The sequence below is a fragment of the Bombina bombina genome, chromosome 6 (assembly GCF_027579735.1).
Source record: "Bombina bombina isolate aBomBom1 chromosome 6, aBomBom1.pri, whole genome shotgun sequence".
Lineage (NCBI taxonomy): Eukaryota > Metazoa > Chordata > Amphibia > Anura > Bombinatoridae > Bombina > Bombina bombina.
Window position 1 is genome coordinate 237353190 of NC_069504.1, and position 20935 is coordinate 237374124.

Here is a 20935-nt window from a genome sequence, read left to right on the forward strand (position 1 = left end):
TACGTAATGCAAGTGGTGTATGGATATGGGAGTACATTAATTATATGGGTAGAGAGACTTGAGAGGCATCAAAAAGACTGTCCCTAGTTGGTCAGACTCCAGTCTATGAACTAACCAGAAGTTCTTCCATCTAATACAGCCTTTTATAAAATAATAAAAAAAAAAGTAACTATTAGGGGGATCATAAATAAAAACAGTAAATCTCACTATCCTCTCATAGTAGTAACAGTTTTTATCAAAAGGACAAGCCACCATTAAGTGTAGAACAGGAGAGGTAAGGGTTCCATGGTAGCAAGGGTATAATAGAAGGGGGTAGACTCAACAGTAATAACCCTAAAAACTTTGCAAAGTCATTGTCTCTAATATCTCCGATACACATATGGAGACCAATAGAGCCAAAATCAATGGTCCTTTATCTCAATCAACCAACCCCGGTACGGCAGTATTCATAGTGTCCCAGAAATCCCTCATCTGCTAACCACCAGTGTAATGATACCTCCAAAAGAATCGCCACAGCCAGGCTCCATGTGCGGCTGTAGCACCGCAAAGCTAAACATGTTCTATGGGTTAGCTGTACTGTGCAATCAGGGGACAGGACATTCCATTACTGCTAAAACTCTGAGATGCTCCCAAGGCCTCCACCGAGGTACCTGGGTAAGACAGTTTTGCACCACTCTGTAGATTAAGCTCTGATGATGCTCCTGGGCTGCAGCTGAAATCAGGTAACCCGGGTGTCGCAGAAACAAGAAAGAAGCAAGATCTCCACTGGTCTCCCAACCTCCGTCTCTGCACCCGATTCTGTTGTTTCGACTCTGCGACATAAGATATTGTTTCCGCATCAGCTGAGTGCGTGGTAGCAGTGGTGTCCAATATATGTTCTCCCTCACTTTGTTTTCTGCTTACTTGGTCGGACTTGGTAGTGGGTATACGGCTAGGAGTAGGCTCAGCAAAAGTTCCAATCAGGTGTGTTTCTAGAATCCGGAAGGAGGCCTCGATAAAGCCTAAAGTAATGGACTCCCATTCCTCCATGGCCAACAAATTTTCCAATCAAAGAAAACAGAACCTCAGCCGGTATGGCTCCTAGGGCTGCTTCAATATCCCAGTTTAGTAGGCTGGGTGCAGGTACTAATCTACCGTATAGGTATTATGGGCTGCAAACCTTGTAATGGCTATCTCCGATCTTCCATTTACTGCGTCTGTAGTAGTCTATATATGTTTGGCTGCGTTATGGGGCTTAAAATAGTGAAAACATTTCAGAGATACCCAAACTTGGTTTAGTAAGGTACTGTATGAGGAAACCTTGTATGGATCTTTAGTAAAATAGCAATATCATAGATTAGACTATGTTTTAACCCCGATATTTGAATTAAGAGTCTGAGCTCTTGCAATGTGCGTCCGACATCTTAGGTAGTTGGCTCCATCCCCAGGAAGATGCTTTTTAAACCACATAAAACCAGTCTTCCTTTTTTTATCCTGTTTTTTCCTTTTTTTGCCTCCTGTTCTCCTTCCCCCGTTACCAGCTAGCAGAGACGGAGTTGCCTAAGGACACACCCCCCAATGAGATCATGGTATTGTTTCCTCATCCGAGAAACTTAACAGCTGATTGGACTGCGTATGACCACGTCTCCACTCGCCTCGGTCCAATCAACGGATGCAGCTGTGACATTTCTTGGATAAAGCACCAATCCCGCGATCCTATTGGGGGTATGTCCTTAATTAGCCAGGCAACTCCAACGCTCCTTCTCAGCTAGCAGGTAACGGGAAAGGAGAAGAGGAGATATCAAAGGGAGAGCCTCCGGTCAGTAGAGTTGATTCCTCATAGCCCCCAAATAAAGTCAAGTCCGAGCCAGCAGGTAACGGGTTTATCTGGGGAAGTGGATGTGGATGTACCGGTAAATGCTAGCAGGCTATGTTTCTATTGCTGGCTTTAGTTAACAATAACTGTATTTTAACTTCCTCAGCCTCATTACTTACTATGCCTCCTTACTTACTGTCCTCAGCCTCCTTACTTACCGTACTTACCTAAGCATACCGGTATTTTTATAGGTTTTGTGTACCATCCCGAGTATAGGCCGCATCCCTAGTTTAAAGACTTGCATTAGGGGAAAAAAGTACGGCCTATACTCGGGACAGTACGGTATATATATATATATATATATATATATATATATATATAATTAAAAATACATAGAACATATTCTGCTATGCTCAGAACATTGGAAAGTAAAATATATTTACAGTATAACACTTTATTACACATGAATATAGCATAAATATGCTTATACATCTTTACATCTACTAACCAGCAAAAGGGCTCCAAAATCCAATGCATTTCATAAAACCCCCCACTAATTCTTTTCATTTGCTTAAAGAGACATGAAACCCAAAACATTTATTTTATGATTCAGATAGAGAATACAATTTTTAAAAACTTTCTAATTTACTTCTATTATTAAATTTGTTTTATTCTCTTTCTATCATTTGTTGAAGGAGCAGCAATGCCCTACAGGTTTCCAAATGAACACATGGGTGAGCCAATGACAATCGGTATATATATATATATGCAGCGACCAATCAGCAGCTAGAACCTAGATTCTTAGCTGCTCCTGAGCTTTCATAGATAAACCTTTTAGCAAAGAATAACAAGAGAATGAAGCAAATTAAATAATAGAAGTAAATTGGAAAGTTGTTTAAAATTGTATTCTCTATCTGAATCATGAAAGAAACATTTTGGGTTCCATGTCCCTTTAAAGATGCAAAATGAATGGCTCTCTAATGAATAAACAAATGAAGAAATGCACGTGACATTACATTTTAGTTGATTCATAAATGAGGTTAAAACCTTTACTCAAAAGATATAAAGCCGGCTTTGCAGACTAGAAAGGATTACAATTTACAGTTTTAAACTGTTTAATAGCGATCCAGCCATGTGTAACCAATTAGCATGTAAGCTTTACGTTTGCTTTTGGCAATTTTTTTTAAAAGATAATAAATTAATAAATAAACATTGTTTGTGCTGCTGTTGACTTGTAGCAGTAGCATTAGTGAATTCTTCAACTTTATTAAGTTTAATCTGCTTTCCAGCTGTTCTTCTGCTACCCTGTGTTATCCATATAAAACTAATTCAGAATGATCCCATGGTCTGATATAGGAGGAAATTATATACTTTTTGTCACAAATAATGTGCACATTGTTACATAAATCTGCCCTTCAATAAAACCTTTGTATTCTGCTACTGTCATTTCACAAAACAGACTACACCAAAGAGAGCCCATGACATATTACCCTGCATTAATACTCCATCAAATTTCTACAAGGACTAATACTGCACCAGACATCTAATCAGCAACAAAATAATTCAGTTCTGCTAGTGTGTTAGTGGGATAGCAAGTAAGAATTAATCTTTAAAGTGAAAAGATTCATAATGGTGATTTTGAAAAACAAAAATATAATTAGAGTAATCATTCCACAGTGAAACACGAGACAACCCCAAAAAAGCATATTTATGACATGCTCCTGATAATTACAATGTAGTAACAGTTGGATAAGATGTTTGTTATAGCTTAGAAAACCTGTGTTGTAAAATGTTTCCAACCCCTGTCCTATATTCTCTCCCACAGAACATATCCCTGCTATGATAGGCCTGGTTGGCTTGTGGATCAAAGGACAATTTTGTATATGTTTTTTATAAAAGAGCTGTGTAAAAGCCTCAGTCATAAAAAAATTGTTCTGCAACAGAAAAGTGTACCCCTTATCTAATTTAGAGATGAACAAACCTTTATTAAGTTTTAATTCTCTTAAATCAGACTGCCTGAGGGATCAGGGAGGTGGGAAGTGTCTGGTGGCAGGGTAATTCCTGCATTAAAATACTATTCCCCATAAGCAACTATTTAAGATTTGGGATCACATAATCGCTACCAAACCGCATATCACCACTTATAGATCGCCGCTCTTCCCAATAGCTTTAAATATAGAAATGATAGGAGGCCTAGATAAAGGTTTCAAGCGGCTGACTGAATGGGACTATACAATCCCACTACTCAAATTTACAGAAGCAGGCAAACTATTAGACAGAGATAAATTAGCTGATCTAGCAGGTGGTAGATTCACCAAGTGGCTAAAATATGCCCAACTACAACACTACATACATGCATCCCCATTTAAGTCGGATCTGCTGAGAAAGCCCACTGCTTTTGAACAGATGTGTCATAGCGGAATTATACCTAGAGGTACGCTCTCTATATCTCGCAAGCTTCTCATAGATACCCTCACAGACATCCTACCACCCTACACAGCTAAATGGCACCTTGACCTCAAAGACAACATAGACACAGAAAAATGGAATAAAATCTTTAGCTCCCTCAAAAAATCTTCAACGTCCCCCGAGATATTAGAATTAAACTTTAAAATCCTTCTCCGGTGTACCTAACCCCATTGAGACTAGCTAGCATCTACCCCAACACGTCCAGCCTATGCTGGCGCGGCTGTGGAAAACATGGCAATTTAATCCACATGTGGTGGCAATGCCCAAAAGTCTGCCCACTGTGGAACACCGTAGAATCCTATTTTAGGCGAAGTAATAACACCGAATTTACACTGACCCCACACATAGCCCTACTAAATGACCTACCTAAAATGACTTGTTGTCTGAAACGGTTAGTGCTACAGATAGGACTCAACAGTGCAAGAAAACTAATAGCGCGCCACTTGAAAAAACCTAGTACCCTGAGCGAAGTTATGTGGGTGGAAGAGGTGGAAGAACAATTCTCCTTAGAGACATATGGTTACTTATGCCGTAACAAAATAGACACTATACTGAACGCTAAGCTCCTATGGCAGGAGTACCTGTGAGACTAGCTACCCCCCATAACATACACATACAGCATGCTATCAGAACTAGGTCACCAAACAAATAGATTTGTAGATATCAAAAATACTCAATCTGAGACCCACTGACCTGCACCGATGATAAGACCAACATTCTGAGAGGAGGAGAGTGCCGAACCGCCACAACCATCTATACCGTTTGTTATTATAAGAGAGAGATGCTTACCTTTACCAGTTTTGCCTAGAGAACAGAGGATGCTCGTTACAAGTTATTGGGACTTTGTTATAATTTCCTTTTTGTTTAGATTTTGTTACTAGTTTAATTAATTTATCTATCTGAAGGAAGCTCATCTAACTACAGATAGAGCCTTAAACCTACTTACCCGACTTTTCGATGGCGCCCACTGTGTCTTAACACTAAAACACCCAGTGAACTCAATCGGGAAAGAGAATTATTTACGAGATTATTCTTAATGCTGTATTTGATGATAATAATGTAACAATTCTTGGTTGATGCTTCCTGACTTGTACATTTCTAATAAAAATAATAAATTAAAAAAAAAAAAAATACTATTCCCCTTCCAGCTCACTAATTAACCCCTTCACTGCTGGGAATTTGAGAAGTGTGGTGCGCAGTGGCCTGCTAATTACCAAAAACTAATTGCAAAGTCGTGCAAGTCAGCTATTTCAGAACAAAAGTGACCCCAAAGAACCCTTTACAACCATATGTCTTATGACTGCAGTAGTTATGTGTAAATAATTTCAGTGAGGGACCCAAAGTTTGTGAAAAAGTTAATTTTTTTAATATGATTGCATTTGGTGGAGAAACGGTGGCATAAAATATACCAAAAGGGGCCTAGATAAATACTGTGGGTTGTCTACAAAAGAAATATATAGTTTTGTTGAAGAGCATGTAGGTAGGCTCAGGAGGAACAATGCACTACTGACACTTGCGCACAATGAATATTTCTCGTAGGTTAAATTGCACTGGTATTACAAGTTGAAAGTAAACGCAATCGCTTAAGCGCAATCACGATTTACGCTAGAATGATTACCGGGTCCTCAGAGTCATGGTTAACTGTTTCGCGAGACAAAAAAGTGTCACAAAACACATCAAAAATACATAACAAAGTACAGTTACACTCATAATAACATCCTCAACAAAAAAAAATCAAATATTGCACAAAAAAGTTATAAGTGCTCAAAAATATGAGATCTCAGGTGTTGGAGGGAAAAAAGGCAGACAAAGGGCTTTAACGTTTGATACATACATATGCATCTCTAAAGATGTATGTCTATATATGTGTACATATCTATTTATGTATTTATATGTGCATATATGTATTTACAGACATATATACACATATAAATACATATGTACACATATAAATACATATATACACATATAAATACATATGTACACATATAAATACATATGTACACATATAAATACATATGTACACATATAAATACATATGTACACATATAAATACATATGTACACATATGTAGACATATATAGAAGTGCATTAGAGCCCTTTGCAGTTAAGTAGATGAAAACATGAAAAAACCTTTATGCAATGTTTATATGTGTATTTAAGTTTATATGTGTATTTACTGTAAATATTTCCCATTCCAATGTTCTGCACATAACAGAATATGTTCTATGTATTTATAAATAGATATGTATTTATAAATAAATAGAACATTCTACAATGTGCAGAACATGGGAATGGGAAATATTCATATTTTCATGTCGGGTCTGCGGGGTTGACTTCTATAGAGTGAATAGGTTATTGCGTGTGCGCTATTGTAAGTTCGGCTTTTTGCGTGCATCGGGTTAGCACGAGTGCGATAACTTTTTACTTTCAACTCGCAATACCAGCCCAACCCAACGCGCGCAAAACGTTTTCTTCAGGCACAATTAGAGCTCTAGCAAAACAATAAAAATTGCGCTCCACTTGTAATCTAGGCCAATATGACTTAGATTCAATTTACTATTTATCTGAATTTGTATAATGGCCTGAATTGCTTATGTTATAAATGCATTTCAAAAGTAGACTAAGCTTTTCTTGCTATTTCCTAAAGAAATATTCTGCTTCTGTTGTCAACTGATAAAAATGCTGAAACAAAAAAATGTTAGCCATAAATGCATATCAGCAACTTGATTATTTATTTCATTTTCATGATGAGCACAAAGGCAAATTAAATTCTAAGCAACTAGCTTTGAACTAGCTGAAAAATTAATAATAACCTGGAAAACTCCCAACATTTCATAGGATAATAGATCTCCTTTATTCATAGAAGCATAAACCAGCGTTTCACAGAATCAATAGTGTGATAAATAATAACGTTCACAGTTACTAAAAATAAGCTAAACACGGTAATGTAAAGTAATAATAAAGTAATATTTTTAAGGAAATTTTAAAGGTGCCTTAAATGATATGTCTGTCTATCTATTTATCTATCTATCATTCTATACATACATACATACATACATATATACATATACATGATCGTATTGTGTTACTAGTCCTAACTTTAAAAAAAGATGTCAAAGCACAATAATTTCTTTAGAGTGGTTATTCTTGAACAGATCTCTGCTAAGTCTATTATGGATTACATATCTGTTTTGCTATATATGTTGTTTTATGGAACAAACCCGTTCTAAGCCATCCCACATACACCAGTGCTTTTCAGTAGTGAACGATCTCCAACCACCACTGCTGTTAAAAAGAGCCCCACAAGCCAGAACTTCAGATTCTCACAGCTAGTGCTCCCCCGACCACATGCTCACCGTTTTCCGGTCCTCCACGGCCAGCACCCCCGCACGCAGAGCGAAGATCACAGAGCACTAGCTGTGAGAATCTGAAGTGCTAGTGCTCTGTGATCTTCGCTCTGTGTGTGGGGGTGCTGGCCGAGGAGGACCGGAGAATGGTGAGCATGTGATCAAGGGAGCACTAGCTGTGAGAATCTGAAGTGCTAGTGCTCTGTGATCTTCCCCTCCCCTCAGCTCCACCAAGTCCATACAAGTGCAATTGGCCGATGTCAATGATATCTTGCCTTGATTCACTCAATTAGAATATGATGTGAAGGTTATGGAGAACAACGTACCAGGGGCTTATATTTTTGCAGTGAGTGACTGCCACAGATAAGGACAAAAAGTAAAATTCTAATATATCTTACCACATCCTGGAGTGTGATATACAGGGCATGTTACCTATGTGTCCATAAATTCATAAAACGGCTACCTCTATACTCTGCGTCCCTTTGATTTTGAGCTGATCAAAACATTCAGCTTTATGGTTGAGGCCAGAGATCAAGGCACACCACCTTTATCTAGCAATGCCACAGTCAACGTCATCATATTGGATCAAAATGACAATACACCCTCAAATATATCCCCCAAGGGTAGGAATGGCACTGCCAGAGAACGTTTCCCCAGGTCTGCAGAGCCAGGCTATTTGCTTACCCGTGTGGTAGCAGTGGATGCAGATGAAGGTGAGAATGCCAGGCTGACCTATAGTATACTGAGTGGCAATGAGATGAGCTTGTTCCGTATGGACTGGAGAGCTAAGGACATCACCACCAAGAGGGACCCAGAAAAACCATTTGATTTAGTAGTGGAAGCCAGGGATCATGGGCAGCCACCACTCTGTTACACTGCCCTCATCAAGGTTCAGATAGTGGACAGCTCTGTAGAGAGACAGGGAGGAGACCAGCGGCCCAGCAGATCAAATGACACTGCTTTAGACCTCACTCTTATACTCATCATAGCTCTTGGTTCAGTTTCCTTCATCTTCCTCTTGGCTATGATAGTACTGGCCATCAGGTGCCAAAAGGAAAATAAACTAAACATTTACAACTGCTGTATGTGCTGCTGTTCCTGCTGTAGCAGACAAGCCAGGGCTCGCAAGAAAAAGCTAAGTAAATCTGACATTATGTTGGTGCAAAGTTCTAATGTGCCCAGCTCTACACAGGTGCCAGTAGAGGAATCTGGAAGTTTCGGGTCACATCATCACAACCAGAATTATTGTTATCAGGTGTGTCTGACTCCAGAGTCTACCAAGACTGATCTTATGTTTCTCAAGCCCTGCAGCCCTTCCAGGAGCACGGATAATGAGCACAATCCTTGTGGTGTTATAGTGACAGGTTATGCTGATCAACAACCTGATATCATATCCAATAGCAGTATATTGTCTAGTGAGGTATATAATTGAGGGTGTATAGATATAATTGAGGGTGTATTGACATTTTGATCCAATATGATGACGTTGACTATGGCATTGCTGGATAAAGGTGGTGTGCCTTGATCTCTGGCCTCAACCATAAAGCTGAATGTTTTGATCAGCTCAAAATCAAAGGTACGCAGAGCATAGAGGTAGCCATTTTCTGAATTGATGGACACATAGGTAACATGCCCTGTATATCACACTCCAGGATGTGGTAAGATATATTAGCATTTTACTTTTAGTCCTTATCTGTGGCAGTCACTGCAAAAATATAAGCCCCTGGTACGTTGTTCTCCATAACCTTCACATAGTATTCTAATTGTGTGAATCAAGGCGTGTTATCATTGACATCGGCCACTTGCACTTGTTGGTGGAGCTGAGGGGAGGGGAAGATCACAGAGCACTAGCACTTCAGATTCTCACAGCTAGTGCTCCCCCGACCACATGCTCACCTTTCTCCGGTCCTCTTTGGCCAGCAACCCCGCACACAGAGTGAAGATCACAGAGTACTAGCACTTCAGATTCTCACAGCTGGTGCTCTGTGATCTTCGCTCTGTGTGCAGGGGTGCTGGCCGAGGAGGACCGGAGAAGGTTGAGCATGTGGTTGGGGGAGCACTAGCAGTGTAAATCTCAAGTTCTGGCTTGTGGGACTCTTTTTAACAGCAGTGGTGGTTGGAGATCGTTCACTACTGAAAAGCACCGGTGTATGTGGGATGGCTTAGAACGGGTTTGTTATGTAAATAGATGGACGGTTGGGCATACACTTCCGCCCTTCTTAGTTTAGTGGGAGCGTATATTGATTTACATTTGTATAAAAATGTGGATGCTTTTAAATAGATGTTTCATTAAATGTATCCACAGTTACGTTTTTATTGTGGGAATACTACTGTGACATCTGTGGGTGTGTTAGTGCAGACAGAACATTCTGCTGAAAGAAAGTGAGGGGAGATAGTGTGAGGGAGGGTGCCATATGAGTGTCTCAATGAACTGAATGAAAGAAGCGCGCAGGGACGAGAGGATCCTGTACTAGTGCTGCAGTTCAAGCTTTTGGGAGATGTCAGAGAAGGAGGAGTCAGGTGGCCATTTCAAAACAGCCGGATAGATCTAGTAAGTGTATTTTCTGCCAAAGTTTATTTAGATGAAAATTGGGCTAGAGTTTGATGTAAAGATTGTTAATTAACTAATCTAAATAAGTAACAGTAAGTTTTGGGTTGACTGTCCCTTTAAGCAGCGCTGGTATTGGAGTGCAGTAATGAGCAAATTTTTGCTCAACCCTCACTTCTTGCCTTTTAACGACGGGTTTGTAAAAACTCGTAATACCAGCGATGCAGAAATGGATTTGGAGGCCAGAACTGAATTTACATACACTTTTACATCTGATTCCGTTGAAGACTCTTCAGCAGCAGCCAGCGGGAGCCTGGACAGTGTATCTGACACAACCAGTTGTTTCCCTGGCACATGCACTGCCTGAACATTGAATCTGAGCAGCCTCATTAGAAGTCTCTGGCATCTTAGGGGTGTTTTGTCAATATCATAGGAATTGATTAGAGGGACTAGCAGTTTATGATCAGTCTCAAGACTAAATTTTTCTAAACCCACTAGGTAACGCTGAAAGCGCTCACAGGCCCAAACTGAACCAGGCACTCTTTCTCAATTTGGGCGTATTTTGACTCAGCAGCCGTCAGTGTATGGGAACAGTAGGCAATGGGCTGTAGTTTGTTTTCTTTCAGCTGCAGGAGGGCGGCCCCTAACCCATAACTGCTCGCATCAGCACTAACCACAGTCTTTTTGGAAGGCTGGTAGAACCCCAACACTGGGGCAGACCCCAGCAGGGACTTGACCTGCATAAAAGATTCTTCCTGTGAAGGTCCCCAGACCCAGGCAACATCTTTCTTTAGCAACTCTGTGATAGGGTGTAGTATTGTGGATAAATCTGGAAGGAACCTGCCCACATAATTTACAAGGCCCAATATTTGTCTTAGCTCATGTACATCAGAAGGATTTTTTATCTGTTCAATAGCACAAATTTTCTCGGGGTCTGGCTTGATGCCATCCCCATTGATGATATGCCCAAAGTAACATAACTCAGCTTTCCCAAAATGGCATTTCTCTTTGTTTAGCTTCAGCCCGGACTCTCTGATAGTCTGCAGCACACAGCTCAATCACTGATCATGTTCCTAAAATGTAGACCCATACTGTCAGGTTAGGTAAGGTCCAGAATCAGACCCAAATGCTAGAGTGAACTCAAATAACACTCTAGCACACTGAGTATAACCCAGGACATGACCCCACGACAACTTCTATAAAACAAGGTACTCACACAGAGGGTCAAGTGATTCTTGAAGTTCAGGTTAGGAGTACTAGCACACTTGATAGAAGGAGGTGTGGGATCAGGAATAGGCGAAGTCAGTTCAGCAGAGTTTGGCAACTTGTAATCAGGCAGTTCAGGGTTAAACAACACCGTAGTCAGTGAAGTAGAGTTTGGCAACTTGTAATCAGGCAGTTCAGGGTTAAACAATAGCGTAGTCAATAAAGCAGAGTTTGGCAACTTGTAATCAGGCAGTTTAGGGATAAACAATAGCATAGTCAGTTCAGCAGAGTTTGGCAACTTGTAATCAGGCAGTTCAGGGTTAAACAATAGCGTAGTCAGTGAAGCAGAGTTTGGCAACTTGTAATTAGGCAGTTCAGGGTTAAACAATACCGTAGTCAGTGAAGCAGAGTTTGGCAACTTGTAATCAGGCAGTTCAGGGTTAAAGTCCAGTAACAAGAGAAATTTGAGTACTCACAGAAGCCACAGAAGAAAAAACAAAGTAAAAGCATTGAACACTGGCTCCACATCTTTCCCCATAGAGTATAAAAGAGAATTAACTTGTACTTCACCACTCTCCTTGTCCAGCTTGGAAGCAATCCTGAAGCGCTGAAACCGCTGACACCATGTGGGCCAAGCTGCATGCTGAGAGAAATCAAAAGGCTCAGGAGGGGTAAACTTTGACATTGTCATCGATCAGGAACAGAAGAGCAGGCAAGAACTTCTGACACCATGTCATGAGATGCAGAACACAGCAAGGATGGTACAACTCTATTTTATTGTAGAGCATGGAAACATACATCTGGTAGCATTGATCTCACTAACTAACTGCGACACAGACAAACGGACCTAAGCCCCGCCTGCAATCTGGTGACATCCTTCCTGCTCTCATCACAATCTTTCAATACTCACTAATAAGTAAAAAAAAGGGTTGTTTGGCATATAATCAAGTCCCTTTAGATGTTGAATTTGAAAAGTGAAAAATAGTGTTAAAAACATTTTGAGAAATTGGGTTATGGTCACCTTGTAAAGGGCTGTCCCGGGTTATTTATAATCTAATAATGAGTTTTCGATACAGAAAAACAATAGAAAATGACTGATTTTGATAAGGTCGAAAAGTGGATATTGGTGGCCAAAATTTGATTGAACGATAGATTTTGATTGATCCCTTTATAAACCCAACCCCTATATTTAGGACCACCAGAGATTTGACACTCACAGCTGTATCTCTAAGGATGGTGAAGATTCAGACACGTGGTGCTCATACCATCACTACATGTAAGAACAGGTGATAAATAAAATTTGCCTAAAAAAATAAAAGGACTTCTTGAGTATACTTTATCTTATCTCCTCTGGTGTAACCAGTGAATAAAACATATAAATGAGCTCCTGTACTGATCAAGTAATCAGAGTGTAAAATGCTGCAGGGTTAGATTTCTGGGCTATGCGCTTCAAGATCGCATGGTAATTGAATAAACCTCAATCTTCAGTAATGTACTGTCGTTGGCTTCATAAAAATATACTTAAAGGGACACTAAACCCAATTTTTCTTTCATGATTCAGATAGAACATGCAATTTTAAGCAACTTTCTAAATTACTCCTATTATCAATTTTTCTTTATTCTCTTGCTATCTTTATTTAAAAAGCAGGAATGTTATGCATAGGAGCCGGACCATTTTTGGTTGAGAACCTGGGTTATGTTTGCTTATTGGTGGGTAAATGTAAGCCTCCAATAAGCAAGCACTATCCATGGTGCTGAACCTAAAATGGGCTAGCTGATAAGATATACATTCCTGCTTTTAAAATAAAGATAGCAAGAGAACGAAGAAAAATTGATAATAGGAGTAAATTAGAAAGTTGCTTAAAATTGCATATTCTATCTGAATCATGAAAGAAAAATTGGGTTTAGTGTCCCTTTAAGTATATTTCTATGAAGCAAACGGTAGAACATTACTGAAGATTGTGGTTTATTCAATTACCATGTGATCTTGAAGCGCATTGCCCAGAAATTAGAAAGTTGCTTAAAATTTCATGCTCTATCTGAATCATGAAAGAAAAAAATTGGGTTCAGTGTCCCTTTAAATGGATAGCATTATTATTGGTTCAGTGGGATAGGAAAGTCAAAATTAAACTTGCATTATTCAAATAGAGCATGTAATTTGCAAACACTTTTAAATTTACTTCTATTTTCAAATGTGCTTCCTTCTCTTGGTAACCCTTGTTGAAAAATAATACGCACATATTCTTCACTTGTGGGAGCTAGCTGCTTATTGGTGTTTGCACACATCTATCTCTTATGATTGGCTGACTAGATGTGTTCATCTAGCTGCCATTAGTGCAATTATATTCCTTTAGTAAAGGATTAACAAGAGAATGAAGCAAATCTAATAATAGAAGTAAATTGGAAAGTTGTTAAAAATTGTATGTTCAATCCAAATTATGGGGCCTCCTGTCCCTTTAAAGTTTCTAGAGGCCACCTCTTAAAAAGTGCTTTTCAGTACAATTTTATAGGGACTCTTGGCAGACACTAACCTTATAAAAGGTAGACAACAGAATGTTCCTCTGTACTGATCTGGCCACAAGGAAGAAAAACAGATATGAGGCATGTTAGTTTTTAAAAGCTTTTTATGCTGGATTTTTATATCAGTATCTGTGCATATTCTCCTTTATAATAGTGTCTATTACATGCAGTTATATGAGATTGGTGTACACAGTCCCTTTAACTTTCAGTTTAAGGCGGATATTTTCCTGTTTATATTTTCCAGTCACTTCAGGCAAGAATCCATATACAAAGAGAAGAGGATATAATGGCTTTGGATGTGGAAGGTGACACGCTCAATTTAAACATAGATAGTGTGCCCAATTACCTCTTAATAATTTTTTGTTAGAAATTGTTTTTAGTCATGACAATACGAATATTTAGATTGTGGAAAAGTTTCTTGTCTATGATTTTGCCATTGCCACTAGGTTAAAGTTTAGATATTATGCTTGACTGATGAAACTATTGTTTGTATATATTTTTTTTGTTGTTATAAACTGTTTAAAAAATTAAGCATATTTGTATATTATTAACTTAATAAGCTGCATTGCGAAGAACAATTATATTATTTATTTGTATTGTTTGTAAACTGCATGGCTGATTGTGTTTGGATAAACTGCTGAATGATTTTAATCAGTATATCATTTACACAGTCCATTCATATTCACAGAAAGCATGAATTAGCATTGAATTACCAGCAGTTGCAAGCTACAGTCGTGGCATGTCCACAATGTAAACAATGAGATTACAAATAAACCTAAAATGGTTTGTTTATTCATTGGTAAGAAAAGTAATCCCAGTCTCGGAGACAACAAATGAGTCAAGCTACTAACTGTCATTATATTACATATCAGTTTAGTTAATTTGCTATTAATCTTTCCCAGTCAAGAACTAATATTCTAGAAGTTACAGTAAGCTCATTCAGGTGTCTCCTTATATTGCATAAAGAGGATAGAGAGTGATTTAATACAGTAATACACTGACCAAAGAAATGCCCATAGTGACTTAAAGGGATATTAAACAGTATGATATCCTTATATAAAGGGCTAGATTACAAGTGGCACGCAAATGATTGCATTTGGGTTTTCGCGTTTGTTTGCGCACCGGTTAAATTGCACTCATATTACAAATTGAGCGCAATCGTGATTTACGCTAGAATCATTGCCGCGATGTCAGAGCTGTGGTTAACTGTTACGCTAGTCAATAAAGTGTCACAAAACACATAAATAATACATTACAAAGTACAATTACACTCATAATAATGGGGAACACTGCTATTTGACAAACAGTTTCGGCTAATGATACCTGTAATAAGAAATGTAATGGACATTTTTTAAAGCTGAAACAACTAAACAGATTAAAGAAGCCCTGGATTATTGGGAGAGAATAATAAAGGAAACTGTCTATGTAACTGAACTTAAGGACCCAGATGGAGCAGAGGACGGCTAAATAGATTTTAGTAAAACATTTACAGTATCACTTTCATGAAGAATAAACTCATTTGCAAATTGCCATTATAAAAACTGTGATTATGTTGCAGTAACAGGCTCATATTTATTATTTCTTCACTGCACAAAAATGCTGTTAATAAGCACATAACAGGTCAAACAGAGCCAGAAAGATGTTAGCCAACATCTCAATCCCCCAACTGCCCTTCTTTATTCAGCTGTTCAGAGAGTGGAGTTTTTACTTTGCTCAAGCTAATAATTATTATTATTTTCTCTTGATTGCTTATAATTATTCGTTTCATTTATTTCACAGTTTTTTTTTACTTTTTGTATTTTTCACTTTTTTTTGTAGCCATTTTCTGGTGCTGTCTGGAATTCTCTTATTCTGCATTTTCTTACATTTGTTATCACCAGGCCCCTAGCACTAGTTTCAGCTACCACTAGGGGCCCTCAGTATTTAAACACTGTTTTTGACAACCTTCCTTTTTTCCTTCTCATTCCCAAAGTGTGCTTTATCTTCTTGGTACTGGTCTGAATACCCCACCCCTTCATTTCATATTGCTTTTTATCCTTTGCAGTAGCTAAAAATGTCAGTTTTCATTGGAACAGAGCCAGAATTGTATCTGATCATTATTGCAATTATATTATCTTAAAATAATATGAGTCACTTAATCATTTATTATAGAGCAAACCTCCAACACTGGTGTTGTAAAAAAAAATTCTACTAAATATCTGAACATTAATAAGTATTTTTGAGCTGCGGAATCAGTTGGGCCTCTACAAATAATAGATAGCTGTGAAAACCTTTTCTTTAATAACCCGGAGGTTCTCAGATTGGTGTCCCACTAAACAAGTTGTTGATTATGTTTTTTATATGTTGATATCCATGAAACAAACAAATTAAGGATCATGTGTGCCCAAAATATTACCAAAGAATTCAGATGTGATGCCTTAAACATTTTTTTATAATTATTAAGGATCGATTTATCAAAGGCTTCACAAGCCTTTCGACCCCCTACGACTGCAGGTTCTCACAAGAGAACCTGCAGTCCGTATTTAACAAACAGTGGTCATCAGACCACTGCTTTCCTAACCTTTCACCACCTCTAAGGTGGCGAATTTCAATCTCCCGGTCTCGTTCGACCAGGGAGATTGACAACTCCTGGACGTGCGTGATTGGCTGTGCGTGGGCAGGGGGCGGAATTGCACGCAAATCAATCCTAAAAATGTCTTACCAATATCCTATCATTAGCTTAGCAACGTGACGCGGCCTTCCTGTTTCCGGCTCCTTCACGTCATCAGGCTTTAAAAGCCTTGGCAGGACATCGCTCCGGTGCCTGTTTGTTGTAGTTCTTTCTGCTTCTTCATCCCGGCTTGAGAGTACTCTGAATTTGGATTAAAGGGACACAGACCATTGCTTTGCCTGACCACTCTGCTGCCTCATCCTTGTATCTGATTAAAGGGACACTGACCATTGCTTTGCCTGACCACTCTGCTGCCTCATCCTTGTATCTGATTAAAGGGACACTAACCATTGCTTTGCCTGACCACTCTGCTGCCTCACCCTTGTATCTGATTAAAGGGACACTGACAATTGCTTTGCCTGACCACTCTGCTGCCTCATCCTTGTATCTGATTAAAGGGACACTGACCATTGCTTTGCCTGACCAATCTGCTGTCTCACCCTTGTATCTGATTAAAGGGACACTGACCATTGCTTTGCCTGACCAATCTGCTGTCTCACCCTTGTATCTGATTAAAGGGACACTGACCATTGCTTTGCCTGACCACTCTGCTGCCTCATTCTTGTATCTGATTAAAGGGACACAGACCATTGCTTTGCCTGACCACTCTGCTGACTCATCCTTGTATCTGATTAAAGGGACACTGACCATTGCTTTGCCTGACCTCTCTGCTGCCTCATCCTTGTACTTGATTAAAGGGACATTGTCCACTGCTTCATTTGATCACTCAACTGCCTTATCCTATGCCTGTTTTAAAACTCCAATCCGAAAACCTGCATCTGTAAGTACGCTTTTCTTTTTCTAAAAATTAACCTGTACATTGTTATTCCTGAGTGGGTCACATCCTGGATTCCTCTCAGCGTGCTAGCGTGTTTATCTTTTCACGCTAGCAGGACTGATTCTATACGGCTGACATCTACCTCAATCATCTAATGTATTAATTAAAGAGACTTATGCCCCAGGTACCAGCAAATGCTACCTTTCTGATTAGACCAGATGGCATAGCTGTTGTCTGAAATTAATCGGGTTACCTTTTCACCTTCTGTAAATAATATTATCAACCATTTATCCTGCATCTCTGAGGTAGATCTAGCTTAAAGATCTATACATTTTGCCAATACAACAGTGGGTTATTATACCTACATCTGTAGGAATATAAAAGCTGTTCACTTAAAAAAACTCTACTTGTCCATCTTTGTTTTGGGACACAAACTTAGTTCTTGCTTCTTTTTTTAAATACAAAAAACCCCCTGTAATTCCTTACAACATTTTAACCAGTAAACAACTTTCTACTAAACTTACCACCCTACTCTGTCTTCTCTCATTTCATTGACTTTTTGACATTAAGACTGAATAATAATTCTAAAATATTGTCAACAGAAGGTGTCATTTTTATTTTTTCCTGTAGGATTAAAACATAACCTTTCTCTAATTATTCCATTATCATTTTTCAAAACAAGTCACGGTTCCAACAAAATGGGGGAGACAGGTTTGCTGCAGTATAAAAGTTCAATTTATTGAATACAAAAAATAAAAACAATTATGGGCACAGCTCTTTCTTGCAGCTGACGCGTTTACTGCCTTACCGGCACTTCATTAGAACTGCTACACAGGTGTACAACACATCTTTTTACTTACAACACTTTTTTTAAATGAATCCTATATACACCCTTAACTGGGTTTAAAAGTGGAGAAAGTGACACAGTTCAAATACATCACTTCAATTATATTTTATAAACATAAATATGCATCACCTCCTAGACCATTACCACGTCCTAAAGCAAAAAAACACCCGGAAAAAACACCTTCTCTGCTTTGTGTAAAAGTCTAATACTGACATTTATTATGGTATTTCATGAATTAGAGTGTGATTTTTGTGTGTATGTATTTGTATTTATACAAATGTATTTGGATGTATTTATTTATGTGGATGTGTGTACAGTATGTTTGTCTATATGTTTTTTGAATATAGGTACAGTGCGAGTGTATGTGTTTTGTTTTTTGAAATGTAAATATTGTGTGAGTAAATGTGTTTTCATGTATGTTTGTGTGTAATGACTTTTATCCATAAATGTGTATGTATGTTATGCAATGTTGAAAGTGTTTATGTGTGTATCTATGTGTATATTAAAGTATATGTATAATTGTATGTATATGTGTGCCTCTTCAACAGCCATCACTATGTCCAAAAAAATCTAAGAATAAATATCAATAATTAATTATGGTACTCCAAGGACTGTTGAGGAGGGAAAAAAGTGATAAAGTTATATTATATAATGTGTAAATTCTCCTCTATACTGTTCGACACCCCTTTTCCCTCTATATTTGTTTACTATTTTATTTCCCTAATATACATCATCATTTGTCAATTACTTATTTTGTTAATTGCTAGTGATGAGCCTGTTTTTAATGTGATAATCCAATATATCTCTCTGCGGCTGAGGGTTAAAGTTTTGCCGCCACCCCCTAAACCTAATGAAACTTGTTTTATACCCTGGAAGCTGAAAACATTATTTTAACTTCATGTTTAGCAAAATGTTTTGCTATAGGAGTCTTAGGTATTTCTGCTTCCAGTGATAGTAATTGTTTCCTTATCCTGCCCTTTAACATCCTAGTACTACATCTTACATATTGAAATTTACAGATATTACAGGTTATTAAGTAAACAACATAAGAAGAATTACAAGTAATACGTCTGTATATAATTTACTTCTCACTAGTTTGTGTGGATTCAAAGCTGTTCCCAATCTTAGCAAAACCGCAACCCTTGCATGGGATACATCAAGAGCTAAAAAAAATGGTTTTAATGTTAGCCAATTTTTGTTTTTCTTTATATTGGTCATCCTTTCACTAAAATTCTTTCTTATGATATCACCAATCGTTTTGGACCTTTGTGAAATAAAGTTGCATTGGCCAGAGATATCTGTAAGATCTTTGTCTTTCTCTAAAATGGGTAACCGTTTTTGTATAATCTTGCATGTTTCACCATATTGTCTACTAAAGCGGGTAATAAAATGCAAACCTCTTTCTTTTCTATTTATTTTCATATTGTCTCTTTTTCTATTATCCATCCAATACAATATCTCTGTCCATATCTACTACTTGTTCCATTATTTCATTTAATTGAAGGGGATCATATCATCTATTTGTGAGGCATGCTGTAAATTCTGTTGCATGTTTCAAATACCTATACAGATCAGAGAAATTTCTACGCAAATTCATAAATTGCCCCTTCGGGATTCCCCTTTAATGGTGTAAGGGATGTGACAAATCTGCTCTCAAGATGGCCTTTCTATATACCTCAGTCACTATGATTTTATCCTTATGACTTTTTAACACATACAAATAAGGAATGCTACAACAGAGAAGTTGTACGTAAACTTCAAATTTATTTTATTATTACTTAGATGTGTCACAAAGTCCTCCATTGATTCCACTGGGCCACCCCAAATAAGTAACATATCATCAATGAATATTGTGTAGAATTTTATATGTCTTTTAAATGGGTTTTCTTCTACAAAACATACATGTATACACATGCACTCACACTATACATACATTCAAATAACATAAATACATACACATAAAAATCACACTCTGGATCATGAAATACCATAATAAATGTCAGTATTAGCCTTTTATACAAAGCAGAGAAGTTTTTTTTTTCTTTAGGACGTAGTAATGGTCTAGTAGGTGATGTAAATTTATGTTTATAAAATATAGTTTAAGTGATGTATCACTGTTAACTTCTCCCCTCTTCTCTATACCTTATTTATACCTCAGAAGCCTATATAAGTCTTGTGACTGCAAACAGGAAGGCTGAGAAAGATTAACTTAAATGTTGTTTTTTAAAAAGGGCTAATATAGGGTTAATTTTAAAAACTGGATACTGATTGGTAGAATACTGACTAAGTTTAAATAAAAGGATGAAAAAAAATAAGAAAACAGAGGGGCGCCTCATGTGTAGATCAGCATATTCAGGTATAGGCATGTGAAGATAAGCCAATTCAGTACTCACATTTAGCAATCGCACATTTATGTGCGGGTAGAAGCAAACTGATAGCTCAGGGTGTATCAGCTCACCCTCTCCAGACTCCACCAAGGTGTATCAATGTGGTCCAGGTAACTCCAGGTATCAGAGACTCAAAGTGCCCAAGTGCAATATAGCAGAGGTCAAAGCGATGAAAGAGGTGCTACCACTTTACTTGTAGTTGAAAAAGGTTTATTTAAAATCACTTTAAAAACAATCAATAGTGGATTGAGGGGGTTTACACAATATAATCCCCTCTAAATGCAACGCATTTCTCAGCTCCAATACTGGCCGTTTCAACCAGGCA

General features: G+C 38.0%; 1 pseudogene; it reads left to right on the plus strand.

Moving 5' to 3' along the window:
• Window positions 1–7825: 7825 nt before the first annotated feature.
• LOC128664378 (protocadherin-10-like) lies at window positions 7826–9046 on the plus strand (annotated as a pseudogene).
• Window positions 9047–20935: the final 11889 nt, after the last annotated feature.